Below are 21,799 nucleotides of genomic sequence, written 5' to 3'. Positions count from 1 at the left end.
AAGGTAAGGTCCCACCAGTAGACCAGAAACTTTGAGAAATTACAGGAAGACAGAAAGCAGTAGGAAGGAATTGATCAAGAAATCAGAGCAGGAGCCGGCCTGGTGGCGTAGTGGTTAGGTGCGCGCGCTCCGCTGCGGCCGCCCGGGGTTTGCGGGTTTGGATCCCAGGCGCGCACCGACGCACCGCTTGTCAAGCCATGCTGTGGCAGCGTCCCATGTGAAGTAGAGGAAGACAGGCACGATGTTAGCCCAGGCCCAATCTTCCTCAGCCAAAAGAGGAGGATTGGCGACAGATGTTAGCTCAGGGCTAATCTTCCTCACACACACAAAAAAAGAAATCAGAGCAGAGGAAACCATAGCCCCTCAAAATGGTTCTTCATTGTAATCTAGCGTCTCTGGAAAGTCTCTACGGCCAGAGTCAACATATACATTGATCAAGAGTTGAGCAGGGAGCAGTCTACCCAGATTCTCTTACAAATGATAGACAGCTGGGGCACTTGACACCTGCCTTTTCCATTCTCCATCCCAACAGAGAGATATTTGCCCTCAGGGCCAAGAACAGCTCACACATTTCAGTGGACAAAAAGGACCTAGGATGTTGGGGCCTCACAGAAAGAGAACTGAACATAAGATAATTCTGGCTTTCCACAAAACATGCATCTATCTCACAACTTGTCTACCCAAGAGTGGAGCAGTACATACCTACAGTAAACTTTTTTTTACTTTGATTATTGGTGAGGGTCTCCCTAGCTTTCCCAACCTCTTGCTACCGTGTCTACATACCCTAAGGAAAACCTGCCTGTATAAAAACTCTGGTCCATTTTCACAAAACCTGGTGTCTTTGCCTCTTCCAGGGTCTTTCAAGTTATTTAGATTCTATAACACATACAGGAAATATGCTATACTTTGTCAGGTCTCCATGTTTAAAGCTTTGAAACCATCCAAACCTTCTTCCTTTCACGATAAACTTCTCAAGTGATAGTCCATATACCTCTTTCTTAATCCTCTTAGAAGAACTTTAGGAACAGGGTTAGGCCCAAGTAAGGCAGTCTGGTCAGGCTGTGTAATTGGTATAACAGGTGGCTAGAAAGGCATTTTTGGCTAACAAGCCCTGTGGGGAAAACTAAAATAACACTTACATTCCAGTTCTGCAAGTAAGCAGTTTGGAAACTGCCATTCCACTCCGTCTTAACAAGTAAAAAGCTGAACAGACTGAAAAATCCACAACTCTTCTTGGATCCATAAGAGAAAAGAGGACACAGAGCAAACTGCTGCTCTATGACTGGAAAGACAACAGGTGAATACAGGCAGTCACGGCTTCCTGGAGCAGAGACTCACGGGGGAAACCAACTTGGGAACTAGCACTGGGGTAGTAAAACCTTAACTGTAACTGACAAACTGCTCAGTTAAAAACTGAGAGTTAAAAACTCCAGGAGGACCCAGTCATAAGGGGGTTCCCACAATATTGTGAGATTTACCTCCAAGAGTCCAACTAGATTTCCATACTAAATATCAGAGAAAAATCCTCTCTGGCTTCCAACAGGGGGAGGGGAAAAGAAACCATTTTGAGAGACACCAAAGCACTCAGTTTTTCTTAACAAGGCCTGCCATTGTGGGGCAACCAGTCAAGCAGAGCTTGACCTGCTGGGCTATTATCAGAGCCTAACTGACCTGGGGAAGGGGAATACCCACCTCCAGCCAGCTCTAGCCTTCCACAAAAGGAAGCCCACCATAGCCATTCTGTCCTCTCTGAGGGGAGAGAAAAAACTAAGAAACACTTGTAAAGTCCACAGTCCAGAAGCATAAGGCAACTAAAAGACTGAGACCTAATCATAGGACTACAGAGTGCTTTGCTTCCCTCCCCCTCACACCTCACCACCAGAACACTAAAGGCCTACTTACAGCAGATCCTTTTAGTTGGCACATCATGTCTGGCTATCAAGGCATACCAAAAGACAAAAAAACACAATTTGAAGAAACAAAGCAAGTACATGGCAGGATGTTGGAATTATCAGACTGAATTTTAAAAAACTATGATTAATATGATAAGGACTCTCCTGGGTAAAGGAGACATCATGTAAGAACACATGGCCAGTGTAATCAGAGAGAGGGAAATCCTAAGGAAGAACCAAAAGAAACGCTAGAGACAAAAAATTGTAACAGAAATTTAAAATGGCTTTGATGGGCTTATTAGTAGACTAGACTGAAGAATCTCTGAGCTAGAGGATACGCCAACAGAATCCTTGAAAACTAAAAAGCAAAGAGAATGAAGACAAAAACACAGAACAGAATGTTCAAGGACTGTGAGACAACTAAAGAAGGTGAAACATATATGTAATGGGAAGATGGAGGGACAGAGAGAGGGAGGGAGGAAGAAAGGAAGGAAGGAAAGAAGGGAGGGAGGGAGGCAGGGAGGGAGGGAGGAAGGAAGGAAGAAAAGAGAAGAAATATTTAAAACAATGACGTCTGAGAAGTTCCCCAAATTAATGTCTCACACCAAACCACCAAACCATATGATAAATGCCAAAAAAACTACACCTCAGCATATCGTTTTCAAAATACAGAAAATCAAACATAAACAAAAAAACCAGAAAGAAGTCAGAGGAAAAAAACACCTTACCTATAAAGGAACAAAGATAAGAATTACATCCAACTTCCAACTTCTCAGAAGCCATGCAAGTGAGAGTGGAGTAAAATATTTAAAGTGTTGAGATAAAAAAACCATCAACCGGGGCCGGCCCGGTGGCGAAAGCAGTTAAGTGCGCGCGCTCCGCTGCGGCGGCCCGGGGTTCACTGGTTCGGATCCCGGGCGCGCACCGACGCACTGCTTGGCAAGCCATGCTGTGGCGGCGTCCCATATAAAGTGGAGGAAGATGGGCACAGATGTTAGCCCAGGGCCGTCTTCCTCAGCAAAAAAAAAAAAAAAAGAGGAGGATTGGCGGATGTTAGCACAGGGCTGATCTCCTCACAAAAAAAATAAAAAAAAAAAAAACCATCAACCTAGAATTCTGTACTCTGTAAAATTATCCTATAAGAGTGAAGGAGAAATAAACACTTTCTCAGGCCAATACAAATTGACAGAATTTGTTGCCAGTAGACGTGCCCTGCAAGAAATGCTAAAAGTCCTTTAGAGGGAAGGAAAATAATATAAGACAGAAACTCAGATCTACATAAAGAAATGAAGAGCACCAAAGAAGAAATAAGTGAAGGTAAGATAAAAATTTTATTTTTCTTATTTTTTTTTTGCTGGGAAAGATTTGCTCTGAACTAACATCTGTTGCCTATCTTCCTCTCTCTCTTTTTTATTTCTCCCTAAAGCCCTAGTACATAGCTGTATATTCTGGTTGTTAAGTCCTTCTAGTTCTACATGAGCCGCCATAATATGGCTACTGACAGACAGGTGGTGTGTTTCTGCACCTGGAACTGAACTCAGGTCGCCAAAGTAGAGCACACCAAACTTTAACTGTAGGTCATCAGGGCTGGCTCTATTTTTCTTATTCTTAGTGGATCTAATATATAACAGTTTGTTCAAAATAATAATAGCAACAATGTAATTGATTATGTTTATGAATATACCCTATGTATGCTTATATATACGTGAAATGAATAACAGCAAAGATAAAAGGGAAGGAAAGAAGGAACTAGTGTTATTTTGTTATTATAAGGTATTGACACTATATGTGAAGCAGTATAGTGTTATTTGAAAGTGAACTAGGTTAGTTATAAATGTATATTGCAAACTCCAGGGCAACAAGTAAAAAAGCAAAAAAAAAAAAAAAGAAGTGTAACTGATATGCTAAGAAAAAAGGGAAAATGAAATCATATAAAATACTCAATTAAAAAGACAAAAGGCAGAAAAAGAATGGAAGACAAAAATAGACAAACAATAAGGGCAACAAATAGAAAACAGTAAAAAATATAGTAGATAGTAATCCACCTGTATCAATAATCACTTTGAATGTCAATGGTCTAAATGTACCAAGTAAAAGATAAAGATTATCAAAAAACATGGCCTAATTATATGTTGTCTATAAGAAACCCACTTTATATATAAAGATACATAGATCACAAGTAAATGAATGGAGAAAAACACACCATGCTGACACTAATCAAAAGAAAGCTGGAGTAGCTATTTAATTTCAGAGAGAGAAGAATTCAAAGTAAGGAAAAGTTATCCGGGGTAAAGAAGGGCATTACATAACGATAAAGGAGTTAATTCTCCAAGAAGACATAACAATCCTTAACGTGTATGAAACTAACAACAGAGCATCAAACTAAGTGAGGCAAAAACCAATAGAATTGGGAAGAGAAATAGATGAATATACTATCAGGATTGGAGACTTCAACTCCCCTCCATCAAAAATAAGCAGATCCAGCAGGCAGGAAATCAGTAAGAACATAGTTGAATTCAACAACACCATCAATCAACTGGATATTACTGACTTCTACAGATGATTTCACATAGCAACAGCAGAATACACATTATTCTCAAGCTTACATGAAACATTCACCAAGACAGATCACATTCTGGGCCATAAAACATACCTTAACAAATTTAAAAGAATAAAAATCATACAATGTCTGCTCTCAGACCACAATAGAATTAAAGTAGAAATCAATAAAAGAAAGATAACTGGAAAATCCCAAAATATGTGGAGATTAAACAACATGCTTTTAAATCACACATGGGTCAAACAAAAAAAACCTCAAGAGAAATTAGAACATATTTTGAGGGGCTGGCCAAGTAGCGCAAGCGGTTAAGTACGTGTGGTTTGCTGCAGCGGCCCAGGGTTCGCCAGTTTGGATCCCAGGTGCACACCAACGCACCGCTTGTTAGGCCATGCTGTGGCAGCGTCCCATATAAAGTAGAGGAAGATGGGCACGCATGTTAGCCCAGGGCCAGTCTTCCTCAGCAAAAAAGAGGAGGACTGGCATCGGATGTTAGCTCAGGGCTGGTCTTCCTCACACACACAAAAAAACATATTTTGAGATAAATGAAAATACAACTATTCAAAATTTGTGAGATACAGCAAAAGCAGTGCATAGCAAGAAATTTATAGCACTGAATGCATATATTAAAAAAGAAGAGGGGTGGGCCCGGTGGTGCAAGCGGTTAAGTGCGCGCACTCCGCTGCGGTGGCCCGGGGTTCACCGGTTCGGATCCCGGGCACACACCGACGCACCACTTGTCAAGCCATGCTGTGGTGGTGTCCCACATAAAGTGGAGGAAGATGGGCATGGATGTTAGTCCAGGGCCAGTCTTCCTGAGCAACAAAAAAAAAAAGAGGAAGACTGGCAGATGTTAGCACAGGGCTGATCTCCTCACCAAAAAAAAAAAAAGAAGAAGAGAGATCTAAAATCAACAATCTAAGTTTCCACCCTGGGCAACTACAAAAAGAAGAGCAAATTAAATCCAAAATAAATAGAAGAAAAGAAATAAGAATTAGAGCAGAAATCAATGAAATTGAAAACAGAAAATCAATAGAGAAAAATCAACGCAACCAAAAGCTGGTTCTTTGAAAAGATCAATAAAATTTATAAGCCTCTAGCCAGGCTAAGGAAAAAAAAAAAGAGGACACAAATTACTAATACCAGAAATAAAAGAGAGAACATCACTACAGATCCCACGGAAATTAAAAGTAAATAAAGAAATATAATGAACAACTCTATGCCCACAGATTTGATAGGCTAGATAAAATGGAGCAATTTCAAGGAACAATTCCTTGAAAGACACCATCTGCCAAAACTCACACAAGAACCAACAGACAATCTGAATAAACCTGTATCTATTAAAGAAATTGAATCGATAATTAACGAAATTCCAAAACAGAAAACACCAGGTCCAGATGGGTTCACTGGTGAATTCTAACAAACATTTAAGGAAGAAATTATATCAATTCCCTACAATCTCCTTCAGAGGACAGAAGCAGAAGGAATATTTCTTAACTCATTCTACGAGGCCAGCATTACCCTAATATCAAAACCAGACAAAGACATTGTAAGAAAAGAAAACTACAGACCAATATCTCTCATGAACATTGATGCAAAAATGCTCAACAGGGGCTGGCCCCGTGCCATAGTGGTTAATTTCGGCACCTTCTGCTTCAGCAGCCCAGGTTCACAGGTCTGGCTCCTGGGCGTGGACCTATACCACTCGTCAGCCATGCTGTGGCAGCAACTCACATACAAAATGGAAGAAGACTGGCACAGATGTTAGCTCAGGGTGAATCTTCCTCAGCAAAAAAAAAAAAAAAAAAAATCCTCAACAAAATATTAGCAGAATGAATCTGAAAAAGTATAAAAAGAATTACACACCACAACTAAGTGGAACTGATCCCAGGCATGCAAGGCTAGTTCAACATTAGAAAATCAATTAACGTAATCCATCAGATCAACAGGAAAAAAAGAAAAATCACATGATGATATTAACAGATGCAGAAAAGCATTTGACAAAATCTAACACCTATTCATGATAAAAACTCTCAGTAAACTAAGAATAGAGGGGAACTTTCTCAACTTGAAAAAGACTATCTACATAAAACCTATAGCTAAAATCATACTTATGGTGAGAAATTCAATGCTTTCCCACTAAGTTGGTACAAGGCAAGCATGACCCCCTCACCACTCCTTTTCAACATGGTACTGGAAGTCCTTGGTAATCAAAAAAGGCAAGAAAAAGAAATAAAAGGTATACAGATTGGGAAGGAAGACATAAAACTATTTTTGTTCACAGATTACATGATCATCTCTATAGAAAATCCAAAAAAAATCTACAAAATAACTGGAACTAATAAGTGAATATAGCAAGTTGCACGATATATGTTTAATATACAAAAGTCATTCACTTTCCTATATACCCAAAATGAACAATTTGAAATTAAAAACAGCACCCCTCAAAATGAAATACTTAGGTATAAATCTAACAAAATATATATAAGATCTATATAAGGAAAACTACAAAACTCTGATGAATGAACTCTAAGAAGAACTAAATAAATGGAGAGATATTTCATGTTCATGGATAGGCAGACTCAATATTGTCAAGATGTCAATTCTTCCCAACTTTATCTGTAGATTCAATACAATCCCAATCAAAATACCAGTGAGTTATTTTATAGGTATCTACAAACTGATTTTAAAGTGTTTATGGAGAGGCAAAAGACTCGAATAGCCAACTCAATATTGAAGAAAAAGAACAAAGTTGGAGGACTCACACTACCCAACTTCAACAACTACTATAAAGCTATGCTAATCAAGACAGTGTGGTATTGGCAAAAGGACAGACAGACAAATCAATGGAAGAGAATAGAGAGCCCAGAAATAGACCCCCATAAATATAGTCAACGGATCTTTGACAAAAGAGCAAAGGCAATACAATGGAGTAAAGACAATCTCTGCAATAAATGGTGCTGGAACAACTGGACATCCACATACAAAAAAATGAATCTAGAGAAAGACCTTATACCCTTTAAAAATTAACTCAAAATGGACCATAGACCTAAATCTAAAAGCAAAACTACAAAACTGCTAAAAGATAACATAGGAAACAACCTAGATGACCCTGGGTTTGATGATGCCTTTTTAGATACAACACCAAAGAGACAATTCATGAAAGAAATAATTGATAAGCTGAACTTCAATAAAATTAAAAACTTCTGCTCTGTAAAAGACAACGTCAAGAGAATGAGAAGACAAGTCACAGATTGGAAGAAAATATTTACACAAAAGATACATCTGATAAAGCACTGTTATCCAAAATATACAAAGAACTTTTAAAACTCAATAAGAAAACAATCAACCCAATTATAAAATGGGCCAAAGATCTTAACAGACACCTAACAAAAGAAGATACACAGATGACAAATAAGCATGTGCCAAAGGATGCTCCAAGTCATGGCATCAGAGAAATGCAAATTAAAACAACATTAAGATACCACTACATACCTATCAGGATGCCCAAAATGTGGAATATTGACCAAACCCTGGCAAGGATGTGGAGCTACAGGGAATCTCATATATTGCTGGTGGGTATACAAAATGGTACAGACACTTTGGACTATAGTTTGGAGGTTTCTTACAAAACTAAACATACTATTAACAAACGATCTGGCAATTGCACTCTTTGCTATGGACCCAAAAGAGTTGAAAACTTAGGTACACATAAAAACCTGCATTCAGATGTTTATATCAGCTTTATTCACAAATGCCAAAACGTGGAAGCAACCAAGATGTCCTTCAGCAGGTAAGTGGATAAATAAACTTTGGTATATCCAGACGATCCTACTTGGAAAAAACACGATGTCATCTCCCTTAAGAACTTGTCTTGTATCCACCCTTCAGACAATATGAACTCGCAATTCTATGGGATTCCCTGATTATGTAATCACCACAGAATTACATAGGGTGAGGTTTTGGTTCAAAAACGTTTTGAACAGCAGTTTTTGACTCTATGTTTTATGTGCTTTTAAAAGAACCCACCAATTTCATTTCCCCATCAATTCTCATTTCTTTTCAGTTTTCTTTGAAAATTCATTTTGTACTGTGTGCCCGTGTCACTGACTAGGTTCCTCAGAAACTCAAGGGTGGGTTTGGAAACAATGAACTGTTTTTCCAAGTTGTTTCTTTTCCTTTTGTATGTTAAGGAGATGTAACCACCAGCCATCCTGAAACTGACCAAATGAGGCACTCAAGGGAGATGTAACCACCAGCCATCCTGAAACTGACCAAATGAGGCACTCAAGGGAGATGTAACCACCAGCCATCCTGAAACTGACCAAATGAGGCACTCAAGGGAGATGTAACCACCAGCCATCCTGAAACTGACCAAGCCTCATCACAGGAGCTGTGCCCACGACCTTTGCCTTATTTTTAAAGCAAAGATCTCTCCAGGGGGAGCTTAGGCCTCATTATGTGGACGCATGTTCTCCAACTGAGCCTCTACAAGTGAATACCCACCTCTCCCTTTTGAATATTCATTCCCCAACGAAATAAAAGTTGCTGCTTCCCTTTGTTCAGGGATGCCATGACTTCAGAAATGATTCCTCGTGGCCTCCTATTTGCTGCAAATACACTTTACTTTGTGAGACAACTTCTACTCGTGTCGAGTCTTATTTAACTCACCAGGAGGCGAGCTCACTTGGTTCAATAACACCTGTTCCTCAATTTATCTCATTTTTAATTCATCACCAGCAATGGTCTTCTCCATAAACTGGCAAAGTTATCACTTTGATGTAGTTTTTATAAAGATATATTATGCTTACATGTTCTAAACATTTCAAAAGTGTGAAGTCATCAAGTCTTTCCAGGCTGCATTCATTTCTACAGCACTTGCACAGCCACCACTGCTCTAAAACTGGGCTGAAGTCCAGGAACCTTGTTGTCACGCATGAACAGGTTTGTTCTAACCCCTGTGTCTAATTCCAAGGACAAATGTTTGTTGTTCTGTTAATTGAGCTATACATACATGCAGCAAAGTACACACAAATCTCAAATTCACAGCTTGATAAATAAACACATGTCCTTGTCCAATGACCACCAGGCTTAGAGTACAAACCTCCCAAAACCCCACTAGTCTTCAGATGGCACCAGGTCTCAGAATCAATTCCTGAGATCAGACCCTGCACACAGTGCGGGGCAGTCAACAGACAAGTGCTCAGAGCCTCAGGCTCAACCGCCAACAGGCTGTGTGGCCTCCAGCATATTATTAATCACTCTGAACTTTCATTCTCCTGGCTGTACAACAAAGATGATGTGACCAGTGTCAATGTCACTGTGTGAATTACATGAGACTGTGCACGAAAATCACTTTCTCTGCATCTGACATATCATTGCTAGTTCCCTTCTCCCACCACAATGAGGAAACTAGGTTGGGGGTAGTAGAAACAGACCTGTAGCAAGGTGGCCACAGGCTTGCTCTAGGCATTCAATAATTTTGCTACATTCTTCTGTGTTTGCAGTCACAGAAATCAAATGAATTGGCAGGGGCCACCTCCCACAGCAGGATTTCTCATGGCGCAGGCCTGCTAAGACTGTCCACTTGTGGATGCCTCGGGATGTTCATAAAAATGTAAATCTTTCCACTTTAAACCTAGTAAAACAAATTATAGATGTATGCATGTATATATCTGTGTGCGTACATTTGTATGTATTTGCATGTACGTGTATGTGTGTGCGTGAGTGTAAATTAATGTGTGTACATGTGTGCATGTATGTTAATTTGTGCATGTTTAGAACAATTCTTGAAAACATGCATTTTTAAAATGTTGTTTTGTATTCTTTTGGCACATTCACATTTGATAACCACTATTAAATATTGGTTATTTCATTTGAGATTCTATGAATTACATTTGGTGAGTAATTTGGTGTTTTCTACTAAGTGGAAGTGATGGTAACTTTCCTAGCAACAGATACCTGAGATCTTCAAACTCACCATCTAGTTTGCAGTTTCCCCATGTTCTTTCCTACGCGGGCAGAATGATGTCAAACAATATGAATTTAGTAACTCTCTTGGTGAGAAAGACTGATCCCAAGATACACTTTTAAAGATAAGACTTGTTCATAGAAACTGAGCAGCCAGGACACCTGTAGATGCTGGCAGGCGACCTCAACTCAAGGGAAAAGCATCCTTGACCACTTTCCAAGTGCTGGTCATGGGGCGTAAGGTAAACTTCTTGCCCTCCAATTTTTCAGTTTAGTCTTAATATTTACCTGATTAAGATTCCTCATTTGGCTCCCCTAGCATCTTCTGGTGGTTGTTGGAAAACAGCCCTGCTCTCAGCCTCTCTATGGCCCACCAGATGATGCAGCTTTTAGAGAAGGTTCCTACTAAGTTATTCTAACTGTCTGTCTTATCAGACCCGAGCGTGGGGGCCCAATCTCAGTATTCTTTCAAAGGGGGAGGCCTTCTCGATTACCTTCAGCTGCCTGACCTAAATTCCTGTACTTGCAGAGGGGAAAAGGCTAAGACTTCCTCAGAGCAAAAGGCATTTTAATTATTAATCCTTGCAGTTTTTGTTCAATGCAGATTGAGTTTTTTAAGTATCCCATTTGGCCGTTTTTCTATTATTTTCTTCTAAGTTCATAATGAAAGACAGCTTTCTGTTAAATCACAAAATCTAGTTTACAATTTACTTTTCAAAGACAGTGCGGTTATTAGGAAAACATAACTTTCAACATGAGGCACCCAGATCTACAATCTTACTCCCATTGATTTATGTAGAAAACAGCTAAGATTGTCTCTTGACCTCTCCTGTTCCAGTTTGAATGGAGAACCCTCCACTGGCCATGTCTGCATCTGCTGTCACAGTTTAGATTTCTGCTGTCCCAACTAGATGAAATCTCTTCAAAGACAGACATTGTGTCTTATTTTTGCCCAATTCAACAAATATAATTTGAGAGCCTGCTAGACACCAGACACTTTTCTTGGCACTGGGATAGCGGAGCAAACAGAGAAGAGAAACCCCCACCACGTGGCACTTGCCTTCTCGTGGAGCAGATGGACATTCAGTGTAATAAATAGTCAGTTGTATCGTGTATCTGACAGTGAAGAGTGCTATGGAGAGGAAGCAGAGAAGGGTGGCTGAGATTGCCCCCAGCATCCAATGAAGTGCACGATTCAAACACTATTGAACACGACTATATTTAACTAAAAGGAAATAGCATCTTTTGAAAATATTTTGAGAACGGAAGATAATGTTCAAACAATTCACTACTCTTGTATAAAAATGCCTGCAAGGAAAATAATGAAGGATGTATTAACAGTGTGTGTAGGACAATACAATTTAGTCAGAATGTCCAGGATGTAGAAGGCATTCCATTAGCCTCACTGCATAAGGAATCAACTCCATGTGTAATATTATTCACTATAAACCAGTTCCTGGACTCCTGCTGGCACCTACTGTGTGCTTAATAAATACTTTTAATCTATAAGTGAAGGAGAGCAGAGGATAGAAGAAGGAGGAGGAGATCTCATTTCTAACATATGAGAGCGAGGAGTGAAATCCAGTGCTCTCAGCACTCTAAGGGGAGAATCAAGGGTTAGCGTTGAGGACAAGAGCACTCCAGATTGACCTCTTTATTGGAGAAAATTCTGAGTAATCTATGCAGACTTACGTTCTCTCTTGGCTCATTTACAACTGTGAATAGACTGTCATCATCATTTGGGCAAGGATTTTTTTATCCTAATTTCTTAAAATACTTTAATAATTTGAGAAACTCGTGTTGTTCAACTATTTTCACATTTTGATGTGTCTAGAAAGCCTATTTGAAGACAGGAATGGCTATCTGAATCATACACGCACAATGCTATTAATTGCAGCTTAGTATTTTTTACTACTTCTACAGTAAACAAAAATTATTTTGCCTGAAACTGTAACCCTTCTTCCCTTGGTAAATCTCCTGTCTGACCATCTGGTTCTTGAAAAAGAGGAGTGCTGCCCTCACAGTCTCCACACTCTCTGGCTCCAGGTGGGCCCTGACCCTGGGTGAGTCAGCATACTCCATCCCTCAGAACAATGGTTGGTCCAGGAAGACACACCTGACTCTCCAGGCCAGTCGGCACCCTCCAGGAGTTTCCTGTCCAACTCTCTGGGGAACAAATCTCCTTCACATTCTCCCAACTCTTTAAGGATGTGACTCCTGAGCTCCCAGCAGCTGTGTGCTCAGCTGTGTGAAGAAAGCCATCAGACGTACAAGAGCATGAAGCTGAGACAGAAAGAAAAACAAAAAGCAAAGACAAAATACAAAGAGATCGAAAGAAAGAGAGATAGAGAGAGAGGAAGAGGGGTGGGTACTGGGAGAGAGATTGCTGACAGTGATGCTAGGAGATGCCTTACCTCCTTTATATTTTTCACTAATTTTGTCTTCTACTTTTGTACTCTTCCAATAAATCCTATTTTCATTACTTTAGTTCAAATTGGATTTCTGTTACAACCTAAAAAATATGGAATGCCACAGAAATTAGACTCAAGCGTGGTGTCACAGGGAAATACTCCAAAATATAGCTGTGCTGAAGTGAGAGAAGTGGGTCTGGGGAGCAAAGACCCTTGAGTCCTGGCCACTCACAATGAGGAGTCCTCATTCTGGTCGCTCTTCTAAACTGGGTATGTAACACCTCCAATTGTCTCAATGAATTGGAAGGAAGGCAATGTTATCCCCATTTTACTAATGAAACCTAAGCTTACATAAGTTTATGTAATAAGTTTATGCAATAGAGTGGAGTTTTGTTTAATTCAAAAAAGGTAATATGTGTTTTTGTCATGGATGAAAGATTTAGACTAATATTGAAGGCTATTAGTCTAGAGAGGAATAACAGAAAGGCTTGGAGACCAGGTGCAGGAGACAATCCTTCTGGAGCCAACCCCAAGACCACTTACCAAAGGGCTGGAACTGTGTCAGCTGCAAAGCCTCCATTTGATGGTAACCAAAGCTGGTAGTGTTAGTTGTCTGGAACATCATGAAACACTTTCCTGTGTGAGAACTCACATCTGGTTCTAGTGTCCCATCATTTTTGGGTTTGGCTCTCCTTTTTTCAACAACGGTATCTGCTGATAGAGATGGGAGAAACCAGCAGCCTTTCATTTTCAACAAAATACATCTTAACCTATTTTTGAAAGGTTCTGGCAAACACATTTTGCACAAATTTGTTTTTCTCCTCAATCACTGGATTTGCAAAGAAATGTTAAACCATGTGTATTTGATTAAGTTACCATTAACTCTTTGAAAAAGCTCTTTAGAAGAAATGTTTAATGGACAGAAATCCTTGGAAATCTTTGTTGTTGGACCAAATCTTACCATTTTGTTGAAATGAAATGAAACTTGAAATCAATGCATTGAATTTGAGTCTACAATTGGCACTCTATATTTGACTAAATGTACAAAAGACTGAAAACACAATAAGCAACAAATTATACATATTGAATGTGTTATGTTTTAGAATATTCTCATTAGTTTCAAAACAGCATCCTACCATTACTAAATGGCATTTACTTTAAGTGAGTAACTATGACTATATGTCTCACAAAAAGTAAATTAAATTTAGCAATAGGTTTACACAATTGTAATCTCATAACATGTTATAGTCTCTCAAGTGTAAAATATGAATAGAAAAACCAGAACTGGTGATTTTAAGGAGTCAATAAGACTTTCAAAGAGGTTTAACTTCATCTTGAGTATCAGGAGTAGAGCAGCAATTAAGTGATGCTCTGAGAACATATTGGGTACTGTCTACGGGCTCCACGCAGCCCCTCAGTATCGCTTATATCTGGATATCTCTTCTGAGGCCTCATCTCTCATTTCTGTCACCCAACTGCGCACCTTACACTTAATCTCCTCGCCATAACCTCAAAACTAATTTGTCTAATTAATGCAAAGTTTCCCCTGTTCTCAAACTGGTTTTTCTCTTTCTTCTTCTCTTTATTTTCCTGCTGATAACCGAATTGTAAATTTCTCTACCACTTATTTTTTTTAACAGCTTTTTTGAGATATTAACTGCAAAGCACAAATTCACCCAATTTAAGTGTACCATTCGGCATACATTTCCTTTTTGTCTTTACACAAAGGTCATCTTCTCAGTGATTTCTCTCTAACCAGTTATTTAACTTTTCAATACCTTTTCATCAATAACTCCCAGATATTGTCTTTGCTTTACATTTGCCACTTACCATTTGCTTTTTTATTTTTAACACACCTTAACAAGGTCAGGGTTTTTCATCTGTCTCATTTGTTACTACGTCCCCAGTAAGTACAACAGTGGCTGGCACAGAGTAAGCACTCAATAAATATTTATTAATGAATGAAAACTCGTGAGAAATTATGATTAATAGAGACGGAATAAGAACTATTGGATTTAGTGGTAGGGAATTAAGTAGCGATCCTGTCAAGAATAGTTTCAATTAAATAGCTGGTGTAAAACAAGATCATAGTGGCTAAAAAAGTGAAAGAGACCTTTGTGCACTGTTGGTGGGAATATAAAATGGCACAATCTCTGTGGAAAACAGTATGGTGGTTTCTCAAAAAATTTAAAAAAATAACATACGATCCAGCAATTTCACTTCTGAGTATACATCCAAAGGAATTGAAAGTGGGGTCTTGAAGAGATATGTGTACACCCATTTCCATAGCAGCATTATTCACAATAGCTAAAATGTGGAAGCAAGTCAAGCGTCCATTGACAGATGAATGGATAAACAGAATGTGGCATATTCATACAATGGAATATTATTCAGCCTTAAAAAGGAAGGAAATTCTGACACATGCTACAACATGGATAAACCTTAAGAACATTATGCTGAGTGAAATAAGCCAGTCACAAAAGAACAAATACTGTATGATTCAGTTATATAAGGTCTCTAGAGTAGTCAAATTCACAGAGACAGAAAGTAGAACGGAGGCTGCCAGGGGCTGGGGGAGGCGGGGATGGAGAGTTACTGTTTAATGGGTATAGAACTTCAGTTTTACAAGGTGAAAAGTATTCTGGAGATGGATGGTGGTGATGGCTGCACAACAATGTGAATGTACTTAATGCCACTGAACTGTACTCTTAAAAATAGTTAAGATGGTCAATCTTATATGTGTGTATTTTACTACAATGAAAAACAACAACAACAAAAACAAGCAAAAAAGTGGAAAGTGAGGAAAAAATTAACGCATTGAAACCCATTTAAAAGCTTAATATGTGGCATGCAGAAGAGTGATAATTAAAAAAGGATGTGGGATCAGGGGAGGTGTTTTAACGTACAGATATGGATTTACATGTTAGGAAATATAAAGAAGTTGAGAGAGAGAAGCGAGAGAGAATAACTGAATAAATCAAATAGTCTGAGGAGGTAAGAGGAGATGTGATCCAGAGAACACACAGGGAAATTAGCCTACAGGAAGGAGGAAAGACAGAAAACACGATATATAAAGATGCAGATAAATGTGTAGCCTTGAAGGTAAATTTTAAGAGAAATTTGTCTCTTACTTCTGTGTTCTTTGTGATGTCTGAGAAATGGAAATCCCTGGAGGTTTGAGGATGCTAGGGCATACTTGAAAGAACTGTTACATAAAACGGCAGAGAAGGAGAGAGAGACGACTCACAAAGTGTAATGACACAGTAGGCAGAAGGGAGGGTCCAGATGAGGTTGCTGACTGTACTGATAGTGGTGTCAGTCTAGACTTGGTACGTAGATTTAAAGTTGCTGCAGTCTTCACGTTTCATTCTGTTATTGATGTTTTCTCAATTTTATGGGTGTGGGGTCATTGCTGTGCTATTCTTATCTCTACTAACTGTTCTTAGAGCCGTGGAAAGATGAGGAATGTGAAAGCATTGGGTTTGAGAAAACCCGGCTCCGGGGGTACTGAGGTGGCTGTGTCAGCTCCCATGAATGATTCCACAGGCTGAAGTTGAAACTTAAGCAAATTAGCCTCCAAATAAAGACTGTTCTTTCAGCTTTTGACTCAGAGATGAGCAGAATAAGTGGGGAAGGGGCCATATATTGGGATTTTCTCTTGGTAACAAAATAAGGGAAGATACACTTCGATGAAATTTTTACTTATCTGTGGAGATAAGTAATTCCATAACGGAAAGAGATACCTACTAAATTTTATAAAGTGGCCGTGAATTTGGGGTATTTAAGTAACTGATCATTTTTTTTTAAATTATCATTTGTATGTTTATACCACTGTCTTGATAGTTTTGTAGGCAACACACCCAGATATGATTTATAATGTTAGTTGGGATAGGGTGGAGTTCTTGGCTGTGGACCTGTTGGAGCAGGAGCTATAATGCATGCCCATCACCATCTTCTCTTCTTGACCCCGAAATGTGAGAAGAACAACAAAAGAGGCTGCACAAGACCATGCCCTATTGTCTTACCTTTCCTGGGAATCCAGAATTTTTACGTTTTTCTTGTATACATAAAACTGAAGATCTCCCCCCACCACTTTCCTTCAAAAATTGTAAAAATACACTCTGGACAGGACGGCCCTCTGAGACTCTGACTTGCTCTTTCTTTCTCTTCTTCCACATGATGACACAGTGGAAGTGGACAGAATGGAGAAGGCCAAGGCTGTGGCCCTAAGATTTGGTGCAAAGTGGTGACCACAGGAAATCTGGCCAAGTTGAACTAAGACAGCTCTAGGCTTCTCTCTGTGTCTGTCCTGGCTTTTGGCAGCCCTGGATTCTTTTTAATCAGTCTTTCTTCTAGTTATATTGACGATGGCTGACACTAAGGCTTAGACGTTAAAGGGAAATATATAGGAGTGATATTTGTGCTTTCTTTGAATTGAGACTATTCAGACCTTCCTGGAGTAGGGGAAAAAAAAAAGTAGTGCCCTCTACATGGTCCAGCACATTCGCTAAACATTGGGTTCTGAGGCCATTGGGATCTCTTGCCCAATCCCATTAAAAATAAAGGGATATTTTGATTCATTTTCCCTCTTGGTTTGTTTTAACTCCCTCTAAGTCTTCTTAGAGGAGAAAAAGAGGCTCAGTTAAATCAGGATTCAAAAATTCAAAAGCCTACTCACAAATTCCATTGTAAGATAATCTTACTGCTACCCCAATCAACATTACTAGCATTTTCGTAGGGTTCAAGAGCCTTCAGAGACATTATAAAGGTATTTCTAACAACCTAAGGCTGGAAATGCGGGTAAAGGTAGAGGAATAAAAACATTAGAAAATAAATATCATAAACAGTTAGGTAGCATTTTATTGATATTCCACTGAAAGCCATCCTCAAAGAGGAAGGGGGAACAGGAAGACCCTGGACAACCACCCTTCTGACTTGTAAGCACATTCGGTCAACAGGAGAAAGCACCACAATGGAGCCACATGGATGGCAGAATACGGCTTCTGGGAGGACTCACGGTGCCTTCTGGGAAGATGTTACTACAGCAGCTATGTGTGCAAAAACGAAATGTGATTAGGGTGAGAAGAACACACATAAAAGAGATAAAGTTAGTGAAATTTTGGTCAAAAAGGAGATTGGTTCCCAGGTCACTTAGGACCTCAGATGTAATGCAAATGAGATCTTTTTACACTAATAATTGTAATAGCTAATATGTGTTGAGCACGTGTTATGTGCCAGACACTGCAAGCGTGATGTGTATATTAAACAAATGTACAATATGTAATGTTACAACAAGAGGAGAAACACAAAGAAACCCAAACCTGGGCACATCATGGTCAATTCCATCAAGTTAAAGATAAAAAGAAAATCCTAAAGGCTTCTTGGAGAGATGGCTGTTTCTAGGGATGGAGTAGGAAATATAGAAGATGAGGCTGGTGCATCTTGTAATGACAGAAGTAAGGAAGCAATTATTAAAATGCACAAAGATGCAGTCTGTCAAAGGGACACAGGAGCCATCCTAAAGAGCTCCCAATGGCCAAAACTGGACCAACTGGAGGAACAAAATAGAGTTACTTGGTCATAACCCAAAGTATAAATAGATATCTATGAGCCCATACTTATATAAACAAATGATAGAATGAATTAAAAATGGGGGAGAATGGATGTCTCCCATCTTCAGAACTTCAAATAATTCACGCAGATATTCTGCCCTGTAAGTGGTGGAGCATAACTCTTCACTCCTTAGGTGTGGGCTGCACATAGTAAATTCCTCCCACAGAGCACAGCATGGAAAGGGGGTGAGAGTCACTTTACAGTGGAGACACTTGACAACCCCACCTCAGCCAGGTGATTGGGGTCAACATCAATAGTGATAAGCCATGTTGAGATGTAACTTAGATACAGTGTGATGAAAAAGGCACCCTGCCTCTGTGTCTCTCCTCCCAAGAACACATAACCCCAGTCCCATCATTAGGAAAACAACAGACAAATCCAAACTGAGACACATTCTACAAGATTCCTGACCAATCTGTCAGGAATCCTCCAAACTGTCAAGGTCACCAAAACAGGGAAAGTCTGAGAAACTACCGTAGCCCAAAGGAGGCTGAGGAGACAGGGCTACATGTAATGTTGTGTCCTGGATGGGATCCGTGAACTGAATTAGGATGTTAGGTAAAAAACAAGAAAATCTGAATAACATACAGACTTCAGTTAATAACGATATATCAATATTGATTCATTAGTTGTGACAAATGGAATATCCTATAGTAAAATGTTAGTAATAGGGTAAACTGGGGTGTGGGGGCTATGAGAACTCCCTGTATTATCCTTGTAATTTTACTGTAAATCTAAAACTGTTCTAAAATAAAACGTTTATTTAAAAAAGGAATTCTTCAAGCAGATTAAAAAACACATTTTATAGAGAGGAATAATGATAAGAATGAGTCCGTTCCATCAGAAACAATGTAGGCCACAAGAAATGGGTTACTTCTTTAAAGTGATAAAGATGAAAAGCATCAATCTAGACTTCTATGTCCACTTAAAATATCTCTCAGAAGCGAAAGCAGAATAAAGATATTTTCAGATGATCAAAAGCTGAAAGAATGTATTGCCAGCAGGTTCACACCATAATTGCTAAAGAAAGTCAGGCTAAAGGAAAATGGAAATTTGTATTTATAAGAGTGTTAGAAATTGTAAAATGTGGGTAGGTATAAAAGATTTTTTTAACTAATAATCTTTAAAAGTTAACTGATTCTTTAGAGTAATATAATAATGCACTGTAGAACCTACAATATACATTGAATTGAAATATGTAACCTACAAAGCACAAAGGATAGGAGAAGTTAAATGGAATTATACTGTTGTAAGGATTTTACATTACATACAAAGTGGTGTCATATTAATTCAAAGTAGATTGTATTAAATTAAGGATGTGTATTTATAAACCCTGTAGTAACAATAAAATATAACATGAAGAGTTACAGCAAAAAAACCCAATAGAGAAGATAAAATGCAATGTAAAGAAATACTTAGTTAACCCAAAGTACAGCAGGAAAGGAGGAAGCAAGAATAAAAGAACAGAAAGGATGAACGGAAGGTAAATACCAAGATGACGGACAGAGACAGGGAGATGGAGTGTGATGGAACACAGCAGGCAGAGAAGGCGGTGTTGCTTCCTAGGGCAACAGTGATGTGTAAGAAATATGGACATAAAGAAAACATTCAAAGTTTTCTTTGTTAGCAGATTATAGACATGTCAGAGCCCTCACTGATGTCCACTCTCCCTTTCTGGAGATCTCAAGTGGGTACAGCATCTTCAGTTATAAATCAGCCAGGTGTGTGAAAGGACAGCCCTTATTTCCATGGAAGATTTTCTAGTTAAGAAACTGGAAGCTATTTTTAGTAATTGCTTGTTTTCAGTCGGCTCCAGTTTACTAAGTTGATACAAGATGTAATCTTTTAGATCACATATTGAAATATTATTTGTGAGTAAGAGAAGTATATGACTTCAGGTCCCTAACTGAATATAAAAATTCTCAGGCAAGACACTCAACATGAAAACAATGACCATTCCAAGAGGCTATTCCTGTATGCTGTAAGAAATCTGTGACTAAGCTATGTGTGAAAAGATTCAAACTCTATTGCAGAGTCACAGGAATGTGCTATTTCTATGAACATATTTTAAGCTGGAGTCACATTTAACTTAATTCTTTGAACATCTTTGGTGGCTTCCTGGGTACTCTACCAGTTCACTGGACTATCTTCCGCATTCACATGCTTAGGCTAAAAGTAATGGTATATTTTTCTTCAAACAAGCAGAGTTAAAAACAAAATTTGTCGAAGATTTACAGATGATACACCGCCTTTTGGAGGTGATTGCTTTTCTGTGGCTTGAAGGTGCGTTGGGTCCAAGGAGTTCCTCCTGAACCCAGAGGAACCTGGTTCCGCTGTGGAACCCAGAGATTTGTAGTGAGCTATTCAGCTTCACTTCCACTACCTTTAACTGTAATTAGTACCACTCAGAAATTTGGGGACAAGGTTTGATCCCAGAAAGGGCAAGCATAAGGAATCCCACGGCAGATGGTCTTGCTGTGTGTCCCCGAGGACCACGTGATATCATGGATAAACCAAGAATTCTGGAATCAGAGGGATCTGAGTTTCAACCTACGTGGCCTCTGGGTAAAGAGGGATAACGGCCTTCTCAGAGGAACTCGAGGATTAAATCATGGCAGCAGAGCTCTCGCACAGCCCCTGCTACTGGCGGGTAGCAATGAATAGTGGTCCCACCTCACTCCCTCTCTTTCTTTCTTCGCTGACCTTGGCCACACCTAGATTAACTGAAAATATTCAGTTATTAGTCTTTTAAATTTAAGACAATATGTTCTTATATGTCTGCAATGGTCATTGTGACTCTAATTTTCATTCATTGTTGACTGCTGATGTTAAACATCTTTTCACATGCTTATTGGCAATTTGTCCCATTTGAAAGTATTTATTCAAATATTTTGCTCACTTTTTAATTGTCCTGTTCATCTCTTTACTGAGTTGTGAGTGTTCTCTTTGTATCCTGGAGACAAGCCATTCCTTTGTCATATATTTTCTCCCAAGATGTGGCTTGCCTTTTCTTCTTTTTCATTTTTTAAGAGCAGGATTTTTTATTTTGATAAATTCAAATTTACAAAATTTTTCTTCTGTTATACATACCTTTTGTTTCCTGTGTAAGAAGTAACCACAAAGTCTCAAATATTTTCTCCTATAATTCCTTTTGGAAGTTTTATAGTTTTAGCTTTTATGCTTAGGTCCACGATCCATTTTTAATTCATTTTTGTCTATAGTATGAAGTAGTTGTCAGGGTGTTTTCCCTTATATTTCTATTGGTTGTCCCAGCACCATTGGTTGTCCCAGCACCATTGGTTGAATGACTGTCATGTCTCTCATTGATTTGCATTGCCAAACTGGTCAAAGATCAA

The sequence above is a fragment of the Diceros bicornis genome, unplaced genomic scaffold (genome assembly GCF_020826845.1).
Source record: "Diceros bicornis minor isolate mBicDic1 unplaced genomic scaffold, mDicBic1.mat.cur scaffold_200_ctg1, whole genome shotgun sequence".
Taxonomy (NCBI): Eukaryota; Metazoa; Chordata; class Mammalia; order Perissodactyla; family Rhinocerotidae; genus Diceros; species Diceros bicornis.
Note: the sequence above shows the minus strand (reverse complement) of the source record.